General features: G+C 43.5%; 1 protein-coding gene and 1 non-coding gene across 25 annotated transcripts in view; one reads left to right on the top strand and one right to left on the bottom strand.

Annotated features, from left to right (window-relative positions):
- ELMO1 (engulfment and cell motility 1) overlaps nucleotides 1-23,711 on the bottom strand; it is a 588,268-nt gene that overhangs the window by 553,900 nt on the left and 10,657 nt on the right. The gene's annotated exons all lie outside the window — the stretch shown is intronic.
- LOC118143995 (small nucleolar RNA SNORA51) lies at nucleotides 4,511-4,647 on the top strand. The gene has a single exon (XR_004728468.1). It is a non-coding gene; the product is annotated as a small nucleolar RNA SNORA51 (small nucleolar RNA).

Consider the following 23,711-nt stretch of genomic DNA (forward strand, 5'->3'; position numbering starts at 1 on the left):
CAGCCTCCTAAAGTGCTGGGATTACAGGTGTGAGCCACCGCACCCGGCCCTAATTTTTGTATTTTTAATAGAGATGGGGTTTTACCATGTTGGTCAGGCTGGTCTCAAACTCCCTGTCTCGTGAGCTGTCCGATTCGGCCTCCCAAAGTGCTGGGATCACAAGCGTGAGCCACTGTGCCCAGACTCAAAGCCTGCTAATTTTTAAATCCACACTAATTTTTCTTGCAATATGGAGTCCTGTGGGGATATCTCCCACTGCTTTTAGCTACTGTCTGAGCAAATTAGCATGCACATACTCCTGAGCAAAAGAGACTGTGCAGAGCGAGTCTGTGGCCCCCAAAGTTATGCTATTGGAAAATACAGAAGTCTTTGGAATCACTGAAAAGTTCTGGGCTATATGTGCGTTTCTGTCCTCAAATGCAAAGATGTTCCTATATATTCAATATCAAGAACGTAGGGTTTCAGAGCATAGTTCCAGAGTCAGAGTCTATGTGAGTTCAACTCTTGGCTCCCCAGCTTTTAAATGCATCCGCTTGGCAAGTTTATTTCCCCAGTCTCAGGTCCCGATTATAAGGTATGAGCTATGATGGATGGGATGCAAAGCCTAGAGTGGATATGAAAATTAAATGATCGTAATAATAATTCACCTAAAGCAGGCAGCACAGGGCCTGGCACATGATAAATGTACAAAAGAGGTTCCTTGTTCTGATTCTAACACCTGCAATTGACACTGAAAAGGACAATAATGCATGAAAAAGTGTATCTTCCCAAAGATACATCAAGGCTTCGGGGAAAGGAAACAGGAATTAAAGTAATAAGAACTTTCAATATAAAATGAGTGGATCCAACTTAGTTAAACATTAATTCTTGATTATTTGCTTTGGGAAGAGGAAAGAACCGAGTACATTAAAAATAAATAACACCCCAACAACTCATAAACCCAATAACCACAGCACAGCTTCGACATGTCTTAGAACAAAATTCCCAAAACATCAAGAGACCTATATACAAATTAAGTTTAAAAAAGATTGCATAATGAGATCTACAGTTCTCGTAAGCAGCATTTCAGATTATTGGTATCATTAAACGAGCATACAGACTCAAAACTGTGTTCTCAGATTTGCAGCTGACCTGTGACAGAAATACAGGAACGAACTAGAGATGATTCCTTTATTGGGCTTCCATCTAAAGCTAAGCTTTACCTAGGCTTTCAAATTGTTGCACTTACTTCCAAAATCAGATATGCCACCAAAACTGTGCACTCTGGTCAACTGCCAGGAAAATTGACAACACAGAGTCCACAAAGATAAAGCAGGGAAGAAAACAGCAGTTTGACCTGAAGTCCACTCTCAGGTTTTACTTCCATGGAAATATTATATACACGTGTATTTTCCAAAGTTATAGAATATGGTTTAGAATCTCAGGAATCCTATTCTCATTGAATCACTCAACTAGGAGTATAAGAAGTTTCACAGCATGACAATGCCACTGTCAGAACTTAACTGAACCCCAGAAAGGACCCATGGCTGCCTCACCCAGAGGAGCAGGCCTGTCCACACACGCGCACAGACCATGATATGAATGGCGTCCCTGGAACTAGGCAGTGCATAATCTATATTTCTTAGACTTCCACCCTCAGGAGGGCCATATTTGCTTAGAACAGCCCAAGGCCTACGTTCTCTGGAAGTTTCCCAGGAGAGGTACTTTGCATTTGCTTACAATTTGAAAGCCTAAGTAAAGCTTAGCTCTAGATAGAAGCCCAGTGGAGAAAGCATCTCTAGTTAGTTCATCTGTTTCTGTTATAGGTCAGCTGCAAAGAGTAGCTTAAGAAAACGTAATCAAGCAAACACTTGGAGCAAAATTAGTGCTGACAAGAACCTTGTAAGCAAAACTTGTGTGCAGGTGAGTCGGAATGCGTTTTGTGGCACTGAAAGAGTTAACCACCTGTCCCATCAACAGTGTTTACTTTTGTGTGTGGCTCATTCACTTCCTCAATTTCTCCAAGAACTAGCTTATGAAATCAAATGACGAGGAGCCATAAAAGCTAAACCCCTACAGAGCACTTTCTATGAGCAGGATACTCTGCCAAGCGTGATTTCTTTCAATTCTCTCAACGATCCTCGAAGAGGGCACCATTTTACAGCCAGGAAAACAGGCACAGAAGTTTTGCTGGTGGTCACACCTCTGAAGAGGGGACAGAAAGACTGGAGCAGAGGCAGCTGTTAGGCAGTGAGAGATGTCCTCAGAGAAAGACATGCTGAAGTCCTATCCTGCTATCTGTGGATATGACCTTATTTGGAAACAGGGTCTCTGGAGACATAATCAAATTAAAACGAGGTCGTCTGGGCAGGTGCTAACCCAGTAGGACTGGTGTCTTTACAAAAAGAGGAAGATGTCACGCAAAGACAGTCACACAAGGAGAAGGCGGCCATCTGAAGGTGGAGGCACAGCCCGGAGTGACGCTGTGCAAGCCAAGGACTGCCTGGGGCCACCAGCAGCTGGAAGAGGCAAGGAAAGACCCTCCCCTGGAAACTTCAGGCCAACTCCCTGCTTTTGGCTGCTAACTTCAGAATTGCGAGAGAACAAGTCTGCATGGGTTGTTTTTTTTTGTTTTTTTTTTTTTGAGACAGAGTTTCGCTCTTCTTACCCAGGCTGGAGTGCAATGGCGCGATCTCGGCTCACGGCAACCTCCGCCTCCTGGGTTCAGGCAATTCTCCTGCCTCAGCCTCCCGAGTAGCTGGGACTACAGGCACGCGCCACCATGCCCAGCTAATTTTTTGTATTTTTAGTAGAGACGGGGTTTCACCATGTTGAGCAGGATGGTCTCGATCTCTTGACCTCATGATCCACCCGCCTCAGCCTCCCAAAGTGCTGGGATTACAGGCGTGAGCCACCACGCCCGGCCATCTGCACGGTTTTAAGCCGCCCAGTTCATCACGAGATGTTAAGCAACCCCGGGAACACTCAGCATGGCAGGCTCACCCCAGCTACTCTTTCCTGCCTCTGTTTTCTTTCCAGTTGACCTGACCTATCTGCTGACAGGCAGAAACTAAAAGTTTCACTCCACGTTCCTTTTCCGGACTTGACATTGCTTACAGGTAGAAAGTGCAGCACACTTTGAACTGTCTCTAACAATGGGTGTTTTTTAAATTGATTTTCACATTAGAGCATTCTACCCCTAAGCATTTTCTAGATCAGTCCAGGCGTCTCTGCTCCCCGCACCTCCAGCTGAGAGCAGCCTGCAGCACCACAGTACTCCAAGCAGTCACAACTTCAAAACAGATCATCTTTTCAAAGTGCAGTATCTGGTGGCCTGACCCAGTACATTGCAATAAGGTAGGGCCCGTGGGGACATTCCAGAATCTGGAATTGGATCAGCCCAGGCCCTAAGGGTCAGCACGGCCTCCGGCAAGGAGAGAGCTTCAAGAACTGCAAGAAACTGTGCTGCCCCAGTGGAACTCTGTCTAGTGAGTAGCAACACCACGCATACGTGACAGTCAGCTCAGGTAACCTGGCCGGCAGCTGCCAGTCAGACGCTGACCCGCAGATGTCTCAGGCAGGGCCGAGCGTAGAGATGAAAATCCAGAAGCACATGGGTGCAGGCAGGCAGAATCACAGAAGTCATCGTGAAGGTACCATAAGGGGTGTCAGTCACCAGGTTTAAGTGTGGGAGGCAAACTGCAGCTTCTCCAGTAAACGGGCAGTGAAGCAGGAGGGGGATGGTAAGAGTCAAGTGCCCAGCTCTCAGGGTGCTGCAGAAGCTAGGACTGGGTACTCACAACAAGACTAAGCAGGTACAGAACACGAGTTGAAGGAAGAAGATCACCCAGCATGACTGGGATCTCTCCAGTGTTGAGTCCCAGGGTCCTAGAGACTCCCCCAACAACCCCACTCCTACCCCCCAGGGCTGAGCCCGCAGAGGAGGGTGCGGACAGGGAGAGCAGAGACAGCTGCTCAGGAAGCAGCCGGGCTCTGACCCAACATGGACTTCTAAACGCCTGAGCTGAACTGCAGGAAGCATTTTCTGGTAGAACAATGCTAGGTTTCCAAGCTCGGAGAAAACCCAAAATAATACTCTGTATTTGTACTTAAAAATATTTGTATTTAAATTTGTAATTAAAAATCTAAACAGAAAACTATGCTAATCGAGAAGGGGTTAGTATGTTTTACCTTTGTGAGAGTACTTAGCCAACAGCAGGATTAATTAGGGGAACAGGAGGAAGAAGATGGAGATACTATCTGGAAATGTCAATATATTCATGGGTTGTTTGTAGTTGGATGGGTTTTATTTTTTTTAATCTGCTTTCCATTAAAAATGTATGTTTTTTTTTCTTTGTTGTTCTCTCAGGGTTGTGGTAAAATTAGATATGATAATGTGTGATAGCGCTTTGCAAACGGTAAAATGAGAGTGCAAATGAAAGCCGCGGTATTGCCATTACATGGAGGCTCAGAACTCCCATTATCTAAATAATTGCATACAGTTGGCTAGATGCAGCAAACTACACGACGAGGCCTCCTGGTGCTAACCAAGGCTGTCTTCCTGTACTGACTGAAGCAGAGAAAGAGGAAGCAGAGTAAACCTGTACCATGTGCACCTTAGCCCAGTCCTGTGTGTGCCTGGTCTCTACTATAAATGCAGGGAAATGAAGTGGAAGATGAAAGTGCTCTAGAGATGAATAGAGGCTGGTCAATGTGTATCACCCAGAGACAACCAGTGGTAATAGCTTCATATCATTCATTTCAGTATATTTTAGTCTACTTATTTTTACATAATTGAAATCACACTATTTCACATCACGCTGTTTTCACTTACATGCATTTTTCCTTGCACAAAACATCTCATTATCATTTGTAATTGCTGTAATATTCCATTGCATGGAAATAGAATTCAACCATTCACCTGTCAATGGAGAATGAGAATGTTTTCATGATTTATAGATACCACCTAATACAAATCACTGGGGGCTCTCAGAGGCCGAGCGGTAAGACCCCTCAGTCAGTGTCTCAGCACTGAGAGCCAAACTGCCTCCCAGCAAGGCTGCAGCACTGTTTCCTCCAAGGGCGACTGAGAATAGCTGCTCTGGCACACTTCAGCAGCACAAAGTGCTCCATGGGGGCACCTAGCAAAGATGGTTTTATTAGGTTGTAAGAACGGGAAAAACACATTTTATATTTGGACATTAGGAACAGAGATATATTACCATGAAGCTAAGAGACTTTCACTGGACTGAGCCCTGCGCATTCTCATTCTAAATAAACCATTCACTTTTGTACTTAATTTTGTGTGGTTTTCATAAAGTAGGCCCTGCCTAACCTGGATCCATCACTGTCTAGGAAGAACATACGAGGCTGTGTTGAATAAACCATAGACACTTTCCACAAGCACAGGGCTAAAATACATTGCCTGGCCTTCCCTGCATATGCCACAGCTGGGATTAGGTTCTGGCTAAAGGAAAGTGGCATGCTGGCTAGATGGTGATGCCCTGGGCAACTCCACTGACCGTTTTGTTAGAGTACTCGGTGACAGCAGAATTAATTAGGGGAATTAGGACAACAAACTTTGAAGTGATCAAAAACGACACTCTTATTGCATTGTCACTGATATTTGGGGGTCATTTATAATAGCTTTTGCATTAATTGCAGAGACTAAAGGCAAAGCCTTCCAAAACTGTCCATCCTGCTGGCTGCCTTCGGATGCCTGCATCACAACCGCCTTACTCATTTGGCACCTTTCATTCTTACTTCCAGCCCAAGCAAGCAGGCTGATTTATACCAAGTCTGCACATTTGGATCTGATGGCCTCAGACTTCGCTGCTGGAAACCTGCTTCTGCCATGCAGTATGTAAAAGTGAAGCCCAGAACCCTAAGCCACATCTTCCTCTTAAAAGCACACTCTGAGCAGCACAGGCTGAGCTCTTCCTAATGAGGAGATGGAGCGGGTGGCAAGTTTAACAGTTTCCACCAACCACTTTAGAATCCTGAGTTTCTGCAAAGGAGCAGATGTTCATATCTCTGACAACAGCCAGAAGCCTCTGCCAGCACATCAGCCCATTTCAAGAGAAAAACAGACACAAATACTAAGTATATGCCAAGTTTCCTCTCAAACAGCTTTTCCCCGTTTTCTTATTTCATCCAGCTTGATGTTCTTTCGACCTTGCCCACCACATATTTTCTGATCTCCTAGTGCTCACCCATTTTGCAACGATCAGACAGAAGGGCTCAAAATTGCCTGCACCCCTCAGAAACACATTCTGCTCTATTTCCAGCAACTTCTTCAAGCACCTTATCAAAATATCACCAGTTCCTTTGGGCCACAATTAATGCTCTCACCCCAGATGCTATAAATCTTTCCCTGTGAGGATAGTCCTCGTGATATCAAAGCTAAGAAGAGTCAAGCCTGGAGATTCTCGACTATAATCAAAACTTCTAAATGCCAGGCTGTTTTGAAGCCAGCACATCAATTCATTCCCGGATTCTTGGGGCTGAATAAGCTGCAAAAGGCAGGGGTGGAAAATTAAAGGCTCTATCAAAACAAAATTGCGATGGATTTCTGAATATTCTTCCAACAGAAAGGGATAAAAACAGCCATGCATTGTACACTTCAGCCGAAGAGGGCTGGCCAGAAGGGTTAACCATTTTCATTAGCCAAAACTAGCCTCTCCGCTTGGAGTTTACAATGCAGTGGGACGTAACTATAAGGTGCTGGAGCCAAAAGTGATGGGCAGTGGTGTTTCTGACCTGAGTAGGACCAGGAAGCCAACCTATCCTCCCAAAATGTAGACATGGGTTGCCTCTGTCCCCATACAAAAGATGACCTTTGTAAGAATGCTGTTCCCAAGCCAATGGCATTGTGCAACTGTGATATTTGAGGGCTGGTCTGACTGGTTAGCTCTAATGCTTAGAACATCTGGCTAACAAGATTAAAGCCTATCCCAGGATAAGCAAATTAGCTTTTCTCTATTTTAACACCACACTCATCCTTATCCCAATTTGAAACAGCTACACAAAGCAGGCAAACAATATTTATTGATTACCCATTATATGCATAGCATCAAGGAATAAATTCAATGGGGAAATAAGCCTGCATTATTCATCAAAGTCTTTTCCAGCCCAGGAAGAGTCTTATTCTGTAATAAGTTTAGAGAAAGAATTAACATTTCTCTGGCCAAGAGGTCGGAGTTATTGGCTTAATTCATCAGCTTCCCCGGGCCCCGCACCCCCCGCCAAAAAAAAATCTGTGCTTTGCTTTGGCCTAAGGGACCTGGTACAAGTCACAACATATCAGCAACATTAATAGAGAAGCTTGTGTGGTTTTCCTGCTTCTCTTAGAGGATTCAGCTGTTCTCAGGAACATACACGACTTTAAGGGAATTTTGTTTAGTCATGAAGCAAATGGCTTTTATGATTTTAAATGTTTCGATGGATGGATTTTAAAACACTTAAACAGGTCTACAAGTAGACAGATGAAACAGGCAGCACCTGCCTTCCTATTTAGAAAAAAAAACGGTTTTAAAATTCATTTACCGACTGTGTAAACACCAAAATGTTTTCTAGTAATGACGCACTGCAAGGCTTATTTGGAAATTTAAAACTCAGATCAGCATGATGCCACAGCAAATGAAGTCTCAAGATCCCTCCAAAGGGCGTTTCAGACTCTCCGGGCTTGGTGGAAGCCATTTAGATCTTTTTCTACCTATAGTTCATAATAAAAGCTACCGTTTCTTGGCCACATCCCATGAGCCAAGCCTGTTAAGTCTGCACACCAAAGTCTAGAGGTCTGTATTGTTACCCCCATTTTACAGATGGGGAATTGAGATTCAAAAGCACTATTACATAACTTGTTTACATTTTCATATCTGGTAAACCAAGAAAATGGGATTCAGGCCCCATGTCTTCAGGCTCCAGATGCCATGTTCTCAGCGAGGCACCAATGTCTTCTGTGTTACAGGTTATCGCCCCAAAATATATAAGGAAAAACATGGCACCATTTCCCCTCAGTAACGTATGTCATAATTTCATCAGACACTCCTCTTACAAACTACACATATGATTAAGGCTGTGTCTCTTTACCTAATGTCTAAAGGTACTTCTGAGGCTAAATAAAACTCACAGTTGGCCGGGTGCAGTGGCTCACATGCATAATCCCAGCACTTTGGAAGGCTGAGGCGGGCGGATCACCTGAGGTCAGGAGTTTGAGACCAGCCTGGCCAACATGGTAAAACCCCATCTCTACTAAAAGTACGAAAATCAGCTGGGTGCAGTGGTAGTTGCCATCATCCCAGCTACTCAGGAGGCTGAGGCCAGAGAATCACTTGAACCCGGGAAGGCGGAGGTTGCAGCAAACCCAGATCCTGCCACCGCACTCCAGCCTGGATGACAGAGACAGACTCCATCTCAAAAAAAAAAAAAAAAAAGACAAAGAAAACCTCACAGTTTTCTACTGTGAGTTTCATTTTTGAAACACTGATTCCTATTTTTTTTAATATATGTATTTGTTTGTCCCTTTTCTACCAATTGTTTATTTCACTCTACATGGCTTCATGGATCACACCAAAATCAATTTCTTTTCAGGAAAATACTGTCTTGGGAAAACTTAGGTTTCCACAAGAAACCTAGCAAAGAATTTGACAGATAGTGCCCGATTCATTACTCTTTCTCTTTTTTAAAAAAATGATTCCCCTCTACCAGAGAAGCTGCATTTCTAATCACAAAAATACCCATCTCTGAAAGTGATGACACCCTTCCCTTAGACTGAATGATCTGCTCTGGATGAAGAGTATGTGAGTACTTGCTGGGGGCTACGTTGTATGTCATACTTGGACCTCATGGGTAGGGGTCCGCTCTAAAGCAGGGAGTCCCCTGTGGAATGTAAATCAAGGTCCAGTGGGGCACTTGCCCACTTCCCAGGACAACAAAGCACTAAGAGGCCAGGAGCATGCCACCAACAGACCATCATTTCCTCCAGAGCAAAACGGCCTTTGTCAGCCACAAATTCTTTCAAGAAAAAGAGGGGCAAGTGGAAAAGCCATGTGCTTTGATCTTCTTCACTTTTCCTGGCAGTGCTGACCACCTGGGCAGCTCCAAACCTCCGGTCCAGTGGACTTAAAAACCTCTCATATTGCACTAACATTAGCCAGTTTTCCTATGCTAGAATCATATAAGCAAGAAAGCTATCGTCCTTCCGTTAGTCCTTCTCATAATCACGGGCAGGGATTCAGCATCCCACAGCAGGCTACCTAGTTCAGAAAACTGCTAGATGGATAGCTTGCCCCATACCCACAGGCAGTTCTCCCTGATTCAAGCCATGAAGGGCTATCCGATAAGATGCTGAATCCTATTCCTTTCGTATCTGAACAAACCATCTATACTCCTCAAGAATGTGTCAGGATTAACAATTTGGCTAGGCCTTAGAGATTCTGGCACATTAGCAAAATGACCAAAAGCCTGGGAATCAAAATTCGGTTGTGATCTGAAAATTCCAGCCAATGACAAAATTGAGCAATGCCGAAAACCTACCGCGATGATGGTCAAATGTTCCTCATTTCACAGATAATCTGTCCTGTAATGGGTGTCCAAGGTCAACGCTGTTTGGAACTGGGTTTCTTAGCAAGGGTGACCAATACATGTACTTCAATCTGGGGACCTCTTGGAACATTTTGTTTCAAACTTCCCAAAGAGTAACCCACACCAAAACTAATGATTATTATATTATTTTCATAATCATTATTATATTTTGTTATTATATATTTAAATACTATAATCATTATTATCATTATTTTTAACAATAATAACAGTGAACCATTTTGTTATAGAATGGGAAAGATTCCAATCCATCAACAGCTTGTTCAATGAATGTTCACTTAAGCTGTGTTATTGCTGCTCCAGACTAGACAGTGGGAAAACAAGGAGGAAAGATGAAAACGGCAAGCTCTCTGCCTTGAGGAGATCCAGGAAATGCCAGGGTTTCCAGTCTTCCTAGATTTACGGTTTCCCTAGTCAATTCAGGATGCTCTAACAAAGCAGCATAGACTGTGTGGCTTATCAACAACAGAAATTTACTTCTCATGGCTCTAGAGGCTGAAATGTGAGATCAGGGTACCGGCAGGGTCATGTTCTGGTGAGGGCACTCTTCTGGGCTGTAGACTGCCAACTTCCCATTTGTCTCACATGGCAGAAAGAGCAGCAGAGAGCTTTCTGGGGTCCTTTTTACAAGGACACTAACGCCAGAGGTCTCCACCTTCAGGACCTAAGACCCTCCCAAAGACCGCACTTTCTAATACCATCATATTGGGGGTGAGGATTTCAACATAAGAATTGGGAGGGGTGGGGGTGTGGGCACAAACATCCAGTCCATTGTGATTGTTGTCTAAAATTGTTCACATGTCTCCTTATATCTGTGTCTTGTCCACTGGTTCAATGCCATACCTGTACCCCCAATTCCCAGCATGTTTGGCACATGGGAGGCACTGGATATCTATCTGTTGAATGAATAAATTAATTAATGATATAAGCTCTGCCAATGGCTAGTTTGGCCTTTGGCCAAGTAATCACAAACCTCAGGTTTCCCACGTGTAAAATGAGATAAAAACATTAGGTGAGGCCCCACATAGGTCCTCCACAGAGTATTGGTCCTGCAAAATACAACGGATTTTATTTGGAGGAAAAAGGGAAACTGTGGCTAAGTGAGTTGGAAGCCATCGATATTACCAAAGGAAGCTGGTTCCAGCCTGTCTTCTCACTCTTCAGCACACTGATATACAGAACTTCCCAGGGGATGTCCTAGGCAGAGTTCCCCCATTCCAATGAGGCTAGAAAAATGGTCATTTGCAAGTCTCAGCAACAAGGCTCTGGACCTCATGCCTAGCAGTTTAGCACCCACAAAAAGATCCACTCTCTACCACCTTCTTTGATGTGAACTCTTCTCAGGGAGCTAAGATGAACAGAGGTGTGATCCCTCCTTCCCCTCAGCTCTTTCTGGCTCTATGGCCCTGGGCAAGTTACTCAACCTCTCTGAACTTAGAGTTGTCTTCTCTCTCTCTTTCTTTCTCTCTTGTTTTTTTGTTGTTCTTGTTGTCTTTATTTTACTGAGATAGAGTCTTGCTCTGTCGCCCAGGCTGGAGTGCAGTGGCGCAATCTCAGCTCACTGCAACCTCCGCCTCCTGGGCTTAAGCAATTCTCTCACCTCAGCCACCGAAGCAGCTGGTATTACAGGTGCCCACCACGACACCCGGCTAATTTTTATGTTTTTAATAGAGATGGGTTTTCATCATGTTGGCCAGGCTTGTCTCGAACTCCTGACCCAAACTGATCTGCCCTCTTCAGCCTCCCAAAGTGCTGGGATACAGGCGTGAGCCACCACACCCAGCCTGTATTTGCTATAAAATAAAATATGAGTAGTAATTAATTCAAAAAAGGCCTCAGTGAGAACTAAATGAGATAACATATATACATCAATTGGCAACATTCACAGAAGACGCTCTGTAAAGGTCAGCTATCCTTGTTACTATTCACAAACATACCAGCTATCCTTGCTATTATTCACAAACATACCAGCTATCCTTGTTACTATTCACAAACATACCAGCTATCCTTGTTATTATTCACAAACATACCAGCTATCCTTGTTACTATTCACACACATACCAGCTATCCTTGCTACTATTCACAAACATACCAGCTATCCTTGTTACTATTCACACACATACCAGCTATCCTTGTTATTATTCACAAACATACCAGCTATCCTTGTTATTATTCACAAACATACCAGCTATCCTTGTTACTATTCACACACATACCAGCTATCCTTGTTACTATTCACAAACATACCAGCTATCCTTGTTACTATTCACAAACATACCAGCTATCCTTGCTATTATTCACAAACATACCAGCTATCCTTGTTACTATTCACACACATACCAGCTATCCTTGCTACTATTCACACACATACCAGCTATCCTTGTTACTATTCACAAACATACCAGCTATCCTTGTTACTATTCACAAACATACCAGCTATCCTTGTTATTATTCACAAACATACCAGCTATCCTTGTTATTATTCACAAACATACCAGCTATCCTTGTTACTATTCACACACATACCAGCTATCCTTGCTATTATTCACAAACATACCAGCTATCCTTGCTATTATTCACAAACATACCAGCTATCCTTGCTATTATTCACACACATACCAGCTATCCTTGCTATTATTCACACACATACCAGCTATCCTTGTTACTATTCACACACATACCAGCTATCCTTGTTACTATTCACACACATACCAGCTATCCTTGCTATTATGCACAAACATACCAGCTATCCTTGCTATTATGCACAAACATACCAGCTATCCTTGCTATTATTCACACACATACCAGCTATCCTTGCTATTATTCACACACATACCAGCTATCCTTGTTACTATTCACACACATACCAGCTATCCTTGTTACTATTCACACACATACCAGCTATCCTTGCTATTATTCACAAACATACCAGCTATCCTTGCTATTATTCACACACATACCAGCTATCCTTGCTATTATTCACACACATACCAGCTATCCTTGTTACTATTCACACACATACCAGCTATCCTTGTTACTATTCACACACATACCAGCTATCCTTGTTACTATTCACACACATACCAGCTATCCTTGTTACTATTCACACACATACCAGCTATCCTTGTTACTATTCACAAACATACCAGCTATCCTTGTTACTATTCACAAACATAGCAGCTATCCTTGTTACTATTCACACACATACCAGCTATCCTTGTTACTATTCACACACATACCAGCTATCCTTGTTATTATTCACACACATACCAGCTATCCTTGTTACTATTCACACACATACCAGCTATCCTTGTTACTATTCACACACATACCAGCTATCCTTGTTACTATTCACAAACATACCAGCACTTTGTTTGGATTCCAGTCTTAAGGTCACCAACAGGTAAACTTTGGCAGGTCAGTCCCTGTCTAGCCTCAGAAGTGGCACAGGCAAAATCCAGGTTTTGGCTTACATCAGTGTTTCCCAAACTCTGGTTCTTCAAAGGCCATTTCCCGGCCCGTTTTACTCAATATTTCTCTTACTATTATTGTATGTTAGTCTCATCCTAAACAAGGAAATCCAGGAAACCACAGGTTTGATGTCCTTGTCATTCTCTTCCAAATACATATAAAAAAATAATTTAACAATTATTTAAAGACTTCTTATAAGCCAGCATTATACCTAACTCATTTTCAATGCCATACACTGAGAAACATTTACTCAGGATTTGTATCCAAGTTCCTTCTACCAAAAAGATTCTTTTCTCGTGGAAAAAAAACAAAACAAAAACACAAACTAACCTTTGCAAACACTAACCTGAACCCCCTAAGGCAATACAGTAGTTCAGACCACAAGGGGTTGTTCTTTAGAAACTAGATTTGAATCTGGATTCTAAACTGAACATCAGAGATCACAGTAGGTGCGGCTTTCTAAAGGAAGAATGACATCAACTTACAGAACACACTGACATCTCTGTGATGTGCAATATTAGCTGAGATATGAGGAGGCATTTTTAAAGATACGTTTTCAGGCTAAGACTTTTTCAAATTATAAAACTAAAATTCACAAAAAGCCATTGCTCTCCCGCCAGGAAAAACAACTGCTGTAGAACTTTCACAGCTCTGGATGGGAGAACCCTATCGCCCCAACCTAGGTCAGCAGCGACCAACGCTGAGAAGCATCACAGATCACTTCTACAGGAATATCACCCTCCTTCAGAGGCCAGCAAAACCAACAACACTATAGGATGGCTAACAAACTATAAAAAATATTTTAGATTAGTCATCAATAAAATGATTCAGGGTGATATTCTGCAAACATTTTATGGAGTCCCAACACTAAGCCCTTTCAAAAGTAAAGTGGCAGTGGATAATACAGTTATCTTTGCTTTTAACTGCAATTATTCCTAAGCCCTTTTAATAGCTGTCACTTATTCGTTTCCAGGCTGTAGCAAATTATAGTAAGAGGAGAAGGGAGCTGACAGCTCATTTCTTCCGTGAATGCCACGCTCTTCCATTTCTGCAAGGCCTGTGGGCCCTACTTTATGGCACATCCACTAACCCCAGGAAAATCCTGCTAAAAGAAGCAATAAAGCCAATCGGGCTCAAGTCTGCCAGTTTGAGCTTGGGGCACTCCAGCAGTCTCCCAGGCCTCCCTGCATTCTGATCAACAGGGGAGAGAAATACGTTGTCCCCGTAGATACTCCAAAGGCATTTTCTCTTTTTATCTACAGGAAGGATGTATGCTTGGAATACGTGTGTGCATGCGTGCATGTTGAAAGGGAATAGGGACAGCTGGTTTCATTTGAAAGGAATTAATATCGTAGGTATTATTAATATCATAAACCTCATCCTCTTAGGACACATATCCCAGAGAAAAGAGAATTAGGTCAAAGGCACAAAACAGTCCATAAAAATTAAATATTTTTGAAGCTAAAATAGCACCAAATTAAAAAACAAACTGAGTGATCACTTTTGGCACCTAGAAAATGGTGTAGCTTGTCCCTAAATATTAAAGTCGTATGAATACAAAAATAACTTTTAAAAGGAGCTTTCAGAACTCAAGCTAACAAGTCCAGTTATGTTGCTGCTTAGTGGTCTGGACTGAACAGAACGTTTGACTCCAGATGGGGACTGGGCAGAACCAGCCAACCAATGTGTATATGCCCGGAGCCAACCTCATCTGCGTCACCAGAGCAACAGTCAGAATCCAGAACCTTGGGATGATATTTCTTTTTGTAATGCTGGTTCTTCTTTAAGTCAACATGTAGCCTAAAGATCAAAACAATAAAATGAAAATGTGTTTTAGAAAGACCCCTAGGAAATATTTTCCACCACGTTTTCAGAAAGGCAAAGACCCAGCAGATGAAAGAAGAGCAATACTGAAATTAATCGCTGCTCAGAAGATCATCCTTTTACTTTTTAATTAACATTCTGTCCTTAATCCAAGAGCCAGAAGAAAAACATATGACATACAGTGCTTACGCACCTCTTATGGGGAAGCATTCACCTTTCTTCCTCAGCCTTTCTCTATTTTCATCCAAATGTGTTTAAATTTCAGATGCAGTCTTGGCAGCGTGTGTAGCTCGGTGATGCAAATAGTGTGGGATGGTGCCACCCAGAACTCCGTGTGTGGGAGAATAACTAGGAAATCAACTTTCCTATTCTCTGTGCAACTCCGTTTCACCCAGAGGAAGATGTGGGCACACATACTCAGGTTGTTGGTTTTTATTTTCAACTGGGCAAGGGAGGAGGTATAGAGAGGAAAAGCCAAGTGATATTTTGGAAAGATTTGCAAAACGCCTGGGTTTAAACTGTCAGGCTCCAACTTGCCTTCTTGCCCACTCACCTCCTTCAGTGATTCCACATCCATTCTGGGGTGCTGCAGACTAAGGGATGGAATAGTTGCCTCTGTGACCATCATAGATGTGGTAGGAAGAGGCTGGCACAGACCAGGCATCACAATGAGCAGCCCCAAGTATGTTGGAGTGATGTGTTTGAAACATCTCTTAAATCTTTCCTAGAGGTGTGAACAGGCGGGAGAAAGGGCTGGTCTTCAGTTTCACCATGCTCCCATCTGGTCAGCTCTGAACATCGCCTGTTGGGCATATTCTACACGCCAGGTAGTGGGCAGAGCACAGAGGATGCACAGATGCCTGGCTATAGTACCATCACTACGTTCAGGTGCTCTCGGGCCAGCAGGGGAGATGGGAGAGTGAACAAACTGATGCATTTTGTTTTTGCTTTTCTTTCTTGCACAGAGGCATGAACTAATCCTCTATGGAGGGATGCTCCGTTAGAGGCCAAGAAGGCTTTCTGAAAGAGACATTTAAAATGGCATTAGGATGTGAAGGATGAGGAATGGAACCAGAGGGAAGAGGAACCTAGAAGGCAATCAGGGGATCCCTAGAGGGGCCTCAGACTGCAATTACCTGGTGCAGGGAGTCTTGTATGGAGATTTTAGGAACTTAATCCAGAATCAGAATTTCTGGTGATGAGATCCCAGACTCTAGTTTTTACAAGCTGCTGAGATGATTCTGAATGCAGCTGACTGACCTACAGATTTGTGTTTGGGATCCATTGGTCACATCTAGCACCTTCCCTCCACATTTATAGCTGAGAAAAATGAGGCATTGAAGCAGAGCACAGATGACAGTCAGGGTCAGCCCCAAGAACAGGTCCCTGGCCTCTTGATTCCCAATTCAATGTCTGGACCACCAGTCCCTGAAGAGTGCTACCAGGAGCATCACCATGCCTTTGGCCAACAGGACACATGTCTCTTTTGCCATCCCCACCTGGGTTTCTGCCTGCATGAGAGTATCAGCCACGCATTACAGCTGTGCCCATCACCACCTCATTCTCCCCTCAGAGGCAAGGCAGGGGAGGATGGTAAAGGCACTGCACGTGTATCGTCATTTCCTGGCCTCACGTGCTCGAAGAATGAGTTAATGAATGAAGTCCACAAACAGGGCTCAGAAAAGGCATTCCTCAGAGGCTTTGGAGTACACAAAAAAGGTCACCTCTCCCAGACAGAACTTATTTTCTCTGAACAGACAAAGAAAAACCCAAAATCCATAAATCAAACTGCGGTACTGAAAAACACAGCAAACTTGAAATTTAAGTCTTAATGCAAAGGACAGAAAATGTTGTGAAATTTTTTTGCAGACATAACCTGTTCACACGAAATGATTTTTTTTTTCTACAAAAGCTGAAATCAAGCATGTGTTTCAGATTGTCAGCGAACTTGAAGGGTACAGGAAGCCAGAGAGGAGCAGTGTGCTCTGCGAGCTCACTGGTGACTCCTAATTCCACCTCTTTCAACCAGTGATGGCCTCTGGCCACAGACTTTTGAAGGAGAGGTTCAAAACTCATATATCCCTTCACATCTATTGCATGCCGGCTGAGGCCAAAGAACTCTTCTGCTCGTTGATTATATTTTTTCATTTTATCTTGGCAACCACACACTGGCCTCATTTCCATCTACACAAGAGGAAACAGAAGCTGGGAGAACTCAATACGTTTCCTTCAAGTCACAGAGCAAGTGGGTGGTGAGTAATTTCCACCTAGGTCTATGCAGGTCTGGATCCCACAAGGCAGCTCAGGGGAGTGTCTAAGGGAACAAATGGGACCAGGCCTCGCAAGAGGCACAAAGCCTGATTGAGCACTTTCTAGTGTGGCATAATTACCATTTTAATGGACAGCAAGGTCGAGACAGCAATCAGAACAGTCTATCTTGGCCAGGCGCAGTGACTCATGCCAGTAATCCCAGTGCTTTGGGAGGCCAAAACAGGAGGCTTTGAGGTCATGAGTTTGAGACCAGCCTGCGCAACATAGCAAGACCCTATCTGTACAGAAAATAAAAATATTAGCCTGGTGTGGTGGTGCATGGCTATAGTCCTAGTTACTCGGGAGGCTGAGGTGAGAGGATGGCCTGAGTCCAGGAGTTCAAGGCTGTAGTGAGTTAGGATTATGCCACTACACTCCAGCTTGGGTGACAGAGCAAGACCCTGTCTCTCTAAAACAAAACTTAATTATAAAAAGAATAGCCTAATTTGCACAGGACTATACTGTTGGCTGGTTGATCACAGTGTTTCTAAAAGTGGGAATAGATGAAAAGCCTACTAAATTTCTACTTGATGTGTGTGAATGGAAAAGTTCTAGGTCAAGTGAGCAAAAGTCTAACCTGAATCATAAAAACACAGTCATGGTCCCTTAGCCAGTACTCAGACTTGAGAGCCAGTGAGTGTACACTGGCTGGACTAGAATGAAAGGCCGGGTCCCTTTGGAGAAGAACCCTGGTACACTGTCCAAAGTGTATTCTGTTCATCTTTTTCCCAGCCTTCCCCAAGAAGACCTATGGACAATCTTTTACCAGGGTAACTGTGCACTGGGGGAAAAAAATAATCAGACGTTTTGGGAACTAATGGACAATGGCTCTGAACTAACACTAACTCCAGGATACTCAAAACATCACTGTGGCCTCAGTCAGCAGGGACTGATGAAGGCCGGGTGATGTATGAGGTTTTAGTTCAGGTCCACCTCAAGGTGGTCCCACTGGGTCCCAAACCCCACCCTATGGCCAGTTCTTAAGTTCTGGAATGCATAATTGGAATAGGTATGCTCAGCAATTGCCAGGTTCTCCACACTGGGGAAGCAAAGACTTGTTTGCTTATTGTACTGAAGGAGAAAGGGGATGTGAAAAGGTCCGAGAATGTGGTTCCAAAGGCCTCAATATGCTCCATTTCCAGAATGAACTCAGAACCCTTGAGTCAGGGGTTTGCCATGTGTGTGCTACTTGGCTTATAAGAAATGGGCTCGGCTCTGTATTTGAACGTCAGGATAAATTGTTCCAGCAATGAAGAGCCAAGACACTCTCAAGTTTCAATTGCTAGCTGAAACCCCTGATGGCTGCTAGAAAAATAATATGCAATTATAGCCTAGAAGCATAAATTACCAAGGCCACGGTGCTCTCAGAATGCAATCAATGAAACGTGGGTAACCACACACATGGTAAAACATCCCAGCCCCCAGTGTGTATCACAGATGCTGGTCGCCCAGAGGCACTGCGGGGGAAGGAAGAAGAAACAGACTCTTCAGGTTCAACACTGGCTAAACTGTGGATGAAGGGATGAAAAGCCAAGAAATGTTTTCTGTGTTCTTTCCTGTTATGGCCTTCTAATGTCTGTGCCCTGTAGGCTCTTGGATGACTAGGAGAGAATTATAAGTAGACAAGCAAGGAAGGACTACTTCTGCAAAGAGAAATGCAATGACAAAATGTTGGCTTCTTCTTCTGTAATGTTTATTATATCTAGAGTGGATCTGGGCACAATGGACTGACACTAAAGCAGTCACTGTTGCCTCCTAGGGTTAGGGCATTGCACAGCCACGTGCCTCCCCTACACCCAGAGGCTCCTCAATCAGCAACCTTGGGCCTTTGGCAGAATTGGGGACAGCGAGAGTTACATGCCAGGCATCCCTGAATAGAGTGTCCCCGGGGTCCTTACTCAAAGATGAAGAAACCATTTTAAAGGACTGTGAAAAGGACACAATGCTCACGTACATGGAAAACAGTGCTTCTGTCTACAGACATTTACTGAGTACTTCTTATGGACTCAGCCTGGGAACACCTGCTAAGTGCCCTCCAGGCTACTCAGGGAAAAGGACATGAAATAGTGTGAAACAGCACGATCAATGCCAGCACAGGGAAGCACTTCACGTGTCCAAGGAGCAAATGCCAGCAAGTCACGGAAGGTTCCCAGAGAAAGCGACCATCCACACACATCATATAGTCCAGGAAGAGATGTTGGTCCAGGCACTTCACTCACAAAGGAAGCCAAAGGCCTCTCTTTCCCAGCCCACCAAACTGCTGGACACCTCTCGCGTGACTTCTCTTTTAATTGGTGTTTCCCCTTAATATTAATTTCAACCTGATTTCACCTGGCTAGAAATTCTGGGCTCTTACACTCACTTGCTAGGGAAGAACTATGAGCCTACCTTATCCCTCACTGCTGGCCTCTGAGCAGTATTTGAAGACGGGCACCAGGGAGCAGGGTGCCTCAAGAAAAGCCTCCCCAAAATGAATTCTCTGGGTGTCCCTGAGTCTTCATGACTCTGCAAACAATTCCCTATTTTGGCAGTCATGAACTAGTCTCTCCCCTGTACAACCCTGCCTCCTGCTGCAGGGGGGCAAAATAAGCAAAATCCACAGAGGGGCTTCTCATCTCCCCTCCTCATCAGGCCAGGCTAACCCACCCCCTCAGAACCCCTGCCTGGCCCTGAACCTCATCTGGGACTTATGGAACAAGATTTTTATTAAACAGCGACAAAGATGAAAGTAAAATATCAGAGACACATGGAGTGAGCCACAGATCTGAGAAAACAGCTGCATGTGAAAGGATTAGAAATAAATGAAAAAAAATTCAAAGGATTTCAAATCCATTTGGGGTGCACTAGAAGAAAATCCCCCAGTATCAGACGAACAGGTCCAGGTTCAAACATGGGTGATAAGGAGGTTCCAGCCTCTTCTGGCTGCGTGATTAGGTGGTACCTTGAGGTTTATAATTTCTTTTTACTTACCACTTTCTAGGACCATGCTTCTTGAAAGAGGAGAAAAGTGAAGCCTGGGACCACATGCGCTTGTATCACCTGAGAGACTGCTAAAAATGCCATTTCCAGGGTCCCCAGTGAGTCTTAAGCATTCTGAAGTCTGAGAACCACAGAACTAGGTACTTCATCATTCCTAAGTGGTTGCGTTCCCCATGCTAAATCACTCGTTTAAATTGCTATTTAAAATTTAAAGAAGACACTAGTGGCCAAATTGATCTTTTAGAAATGATACATTCTAACAGGAGTGACTGTACGATCACATTGTGACCAATTTTAAACGATGTAACATTTACACATTGAAGCCAGGAGGATATTTTCAAAGCATCAATCTGATCACGTCACCCCCTTGGGTAAAACACTTCGGTGACTTCCCTTTGCCCTTTTGATAAAAGCTCAGACCCATGATCCCAATCAGTCCACCTCTCCAGTCTAATCCACGGCTGGAGTGCTCCCAGCCTCAGGCACTCTGCTCTTCAGTTCCTGCAACATCCAAGGTCAGCCTTTTACACAGCCTCCACCTGCTAGTTGTCTATACCAAGTAAAATTCTTTCCCCTTCTCCCAGACCTCCCTGACTACATTAATCTGCCTGCTGTAGGCCCCCCAGCATCAGTAACTTCCCCCTCAACAGCCCTTAGCATAGTTTAAACATCACACTCATTAGTGTGATCCTTTGATCACGTACATTTCTTCCACTAGTGTATAAGCAGCCCAGCCCAGGAAATCAACAACAGGTCTATTTTTTTCTAGCAAAGAGGTTCACCATTGTTTATATACCACCTAGTACGCCGCATGGTACACAGCAGGTGCTCAATAAATATTTGTGAATGAACAAACAAATATTTCCAGTTGGAACAAATGCTGAGGTGTTTACAACCAATTGATCATACCCAGTTACAGATTTCTTTGCTTCTTCTCTACTCCCACTGCTTCAGTGGACTAGCCTTGAAAAAGAAAAAGAAGAAAAATAAAGACTATGTGCAAATCAAATGCTGGAACAAATTCAGACACACAGTAGCAATTAAGAATTTAAAAAACACTCTGATCCCTTTCCTGGAAGTTAAGGGCAGCAGTCTCTTCCCAGCTGAGGACTAAAGTCCCATGATGGGTTCCCTTTCCCTGCATATGATCTGATACTCTTTTGTACTTATCACTTACAATGGACGGGCCAAACTACTCCTAATACAACTTCTGGATTTTGAAACAATGAAATTCAACATGAAAACTGCTGTCGTCCCATTTCTCTGGGCCTTATTTGATTTGGTCATGAAAAATTGTCTTAAAGATACATGTTGAGATAAAAACATCCGAGAATTTTCACAACTTCTTGTATTTTCAGACACCGTCATGAAATACCCTGTCTCACCATTCCCAGGTCCAGACACCGAGTCTCAGACTGTTTCACTGCACACTTGCACATGCTGGAATTGCTAGCAATGCATTTGAAAAGATTCAACATGGCCCTAAACAAGTTGACGATAATTATATGACAACACTTACAACTGTGAAAGGATGTCTCACGAGGTACATAAAGGAATCTTTATTACACGCTCTTCTCTCTACCACCCTCAGGCATGGCCCCAGCTGGGGTAATGGCTTGCCACCCCAGTGGCACTCTAGATGCTCCTGAGCCATCTTCCATCAAGTAGCTCAAGTCAAGACAGTGATCCAGTGTAACAGGTTCAACTGAGGCAGAAGTGACACAAACTTGGCAGCAGGGGTGTGTACCATATGGCATGCTGCAGAAAACAGGGTGTGATTTCGAGTCTACGTGAGTTGGGCAGCCAGCTTCCCTGACAGCTGAATTCCCTCACCTGTAAAATGGGTACAAAGCCAAATGGGTATATGTTTGAAATCATGATATTTTGGTTTGAGCATAACTCTCCAGTGATTTACTGTAGATCTATATTTCACTACCTAAGTCTTCTTACGGGCCTTGAAACATATATTTGCCATTGGATTCTATTCAAGGTACACACCAATACTGATCTATAGAAAAGAGGCATGGCTACACAGTGGACACTCTAGCTGTTGAATAACCCATGTTTACCACTCTCCTGGGTAAGAGAAAGTGACCAGAAATTTTTCACACTGAGACTGTGTATCTGTCAGATCTAATGAAGATTTGCATAAAGCCATTTGATAAGTGATTTTCATAACTATAGTAATGGAAGTCAAGGTGGAAACAAAACGGTATCACTTTCAAAGCACTACTTTAGAGCAGTAGTTTCTGTTTGGCACATGGCTCTCTCACACCCATACTTCTATCCAGGGCATTTTCGTGTCTAGATTAAAGGTTCTCTCTTTTCAACCCACTCCTTAAAAGCCATTACTAAGTACTGTTTAATGGGTACACGAGCTACTGCTTAATGAGCTGGTGTGCCTGCAAGCTACTTGCTTACATGAGTGGAAACGGAAGCAGGTGGATTCTACTTAGGTGGCCATGAAATGAACTGTCCAACCCAGGGCACTTCGTAAGTGAAAGCTTGTGTAATTAAATGTGCTGGGACAATGGAGCCACACTGGGTCTGTACATATCCTTCTTTTATTTTTCTATTGTTATCCTCAGGATAATTTCTAATCTGGTCGACAGCCTGATCATCTGGCTCAGATTAGAGAAGAAAATTTAACACTTTGCAACCACCCACCTGCCAATGAACATTTCAACAATCCCATACTTGGTGGAAGGTTCCAAATGATCCAAAAAGCATTATTGAACCCACTGAGCTTCTTTTACCAGCTGCATAATCATATGAAACCCCATTCAACTGAATGAAATTCCTGCCAATTGCTCCTCCACTGTTACTCCAATGACATGGGGTTTCTCACAGGACCCCTCGGCACACGTGGACAAATGCATACAGCCCCAAAAGCTGGAATCAAGCAAAGGGAAAGAGCCCCACTGGAACCCCTTCCACTCTCTCCCCACAAAGTAAAATAAACAATACAATAAAACAGTAAAATCCCGGGTCAGCTCAAATTGAACTGGGGCTGTATATCTATTAGGAGGAGCTTTCATCTGAGGACCCTAAACTGCTGACTTGATTCATTATGTCAATTACTTTAATTCACAGTCAACCCTAACTCCTCCCAGTCTGTATTTTAACAGTTGGTACTTTCCTGTATTGGTTTAAGTTTCCTATTTAATTGACAAAGAGTAATCATTGATATTGACAAGGTATGACTGGATGTATTGATACATGTATACCTATGGAATGATCACATCCGGCTAATTAACATATGATCACTTACAATATTTAGCGTTCCTTTGTGGTGGGAACATTTACAATCTCCTTCTTTCGCTATTTTGAAATATACAATATGTAATTGTGAACTACTGCCACCATGCTGTGTAATAACATCACCAGAACTCATTCCTCCTCTCTGACTGAAACTTTCTTTCGGGACTTGGACCAACATCTCCTCTTTCCTGCCAACCCCCACCTGTCCTCTTGTTTTCTTTTCTTTCTTTTTTTTTTTTTTGAGACAGAGTTTCGCTGTTGCTACCCAGACTGGAGTGCAATGG

The sequence above is a fragment of the Callithrix jacchus genome, chromosome 11 (genome assembly GCF_049354715.1).
Source record: "Callithrix jacchus isolate 240 chromosome 11, calJac240_pri, whole genome shotgun sequence".
In the NCBI taxonomy this organism is placed as follows: Eukaryota; Metazoa; Chordata; class Mammalia; order Primates; family Cebidae; genus Callithrix; species Callithrix jacchus.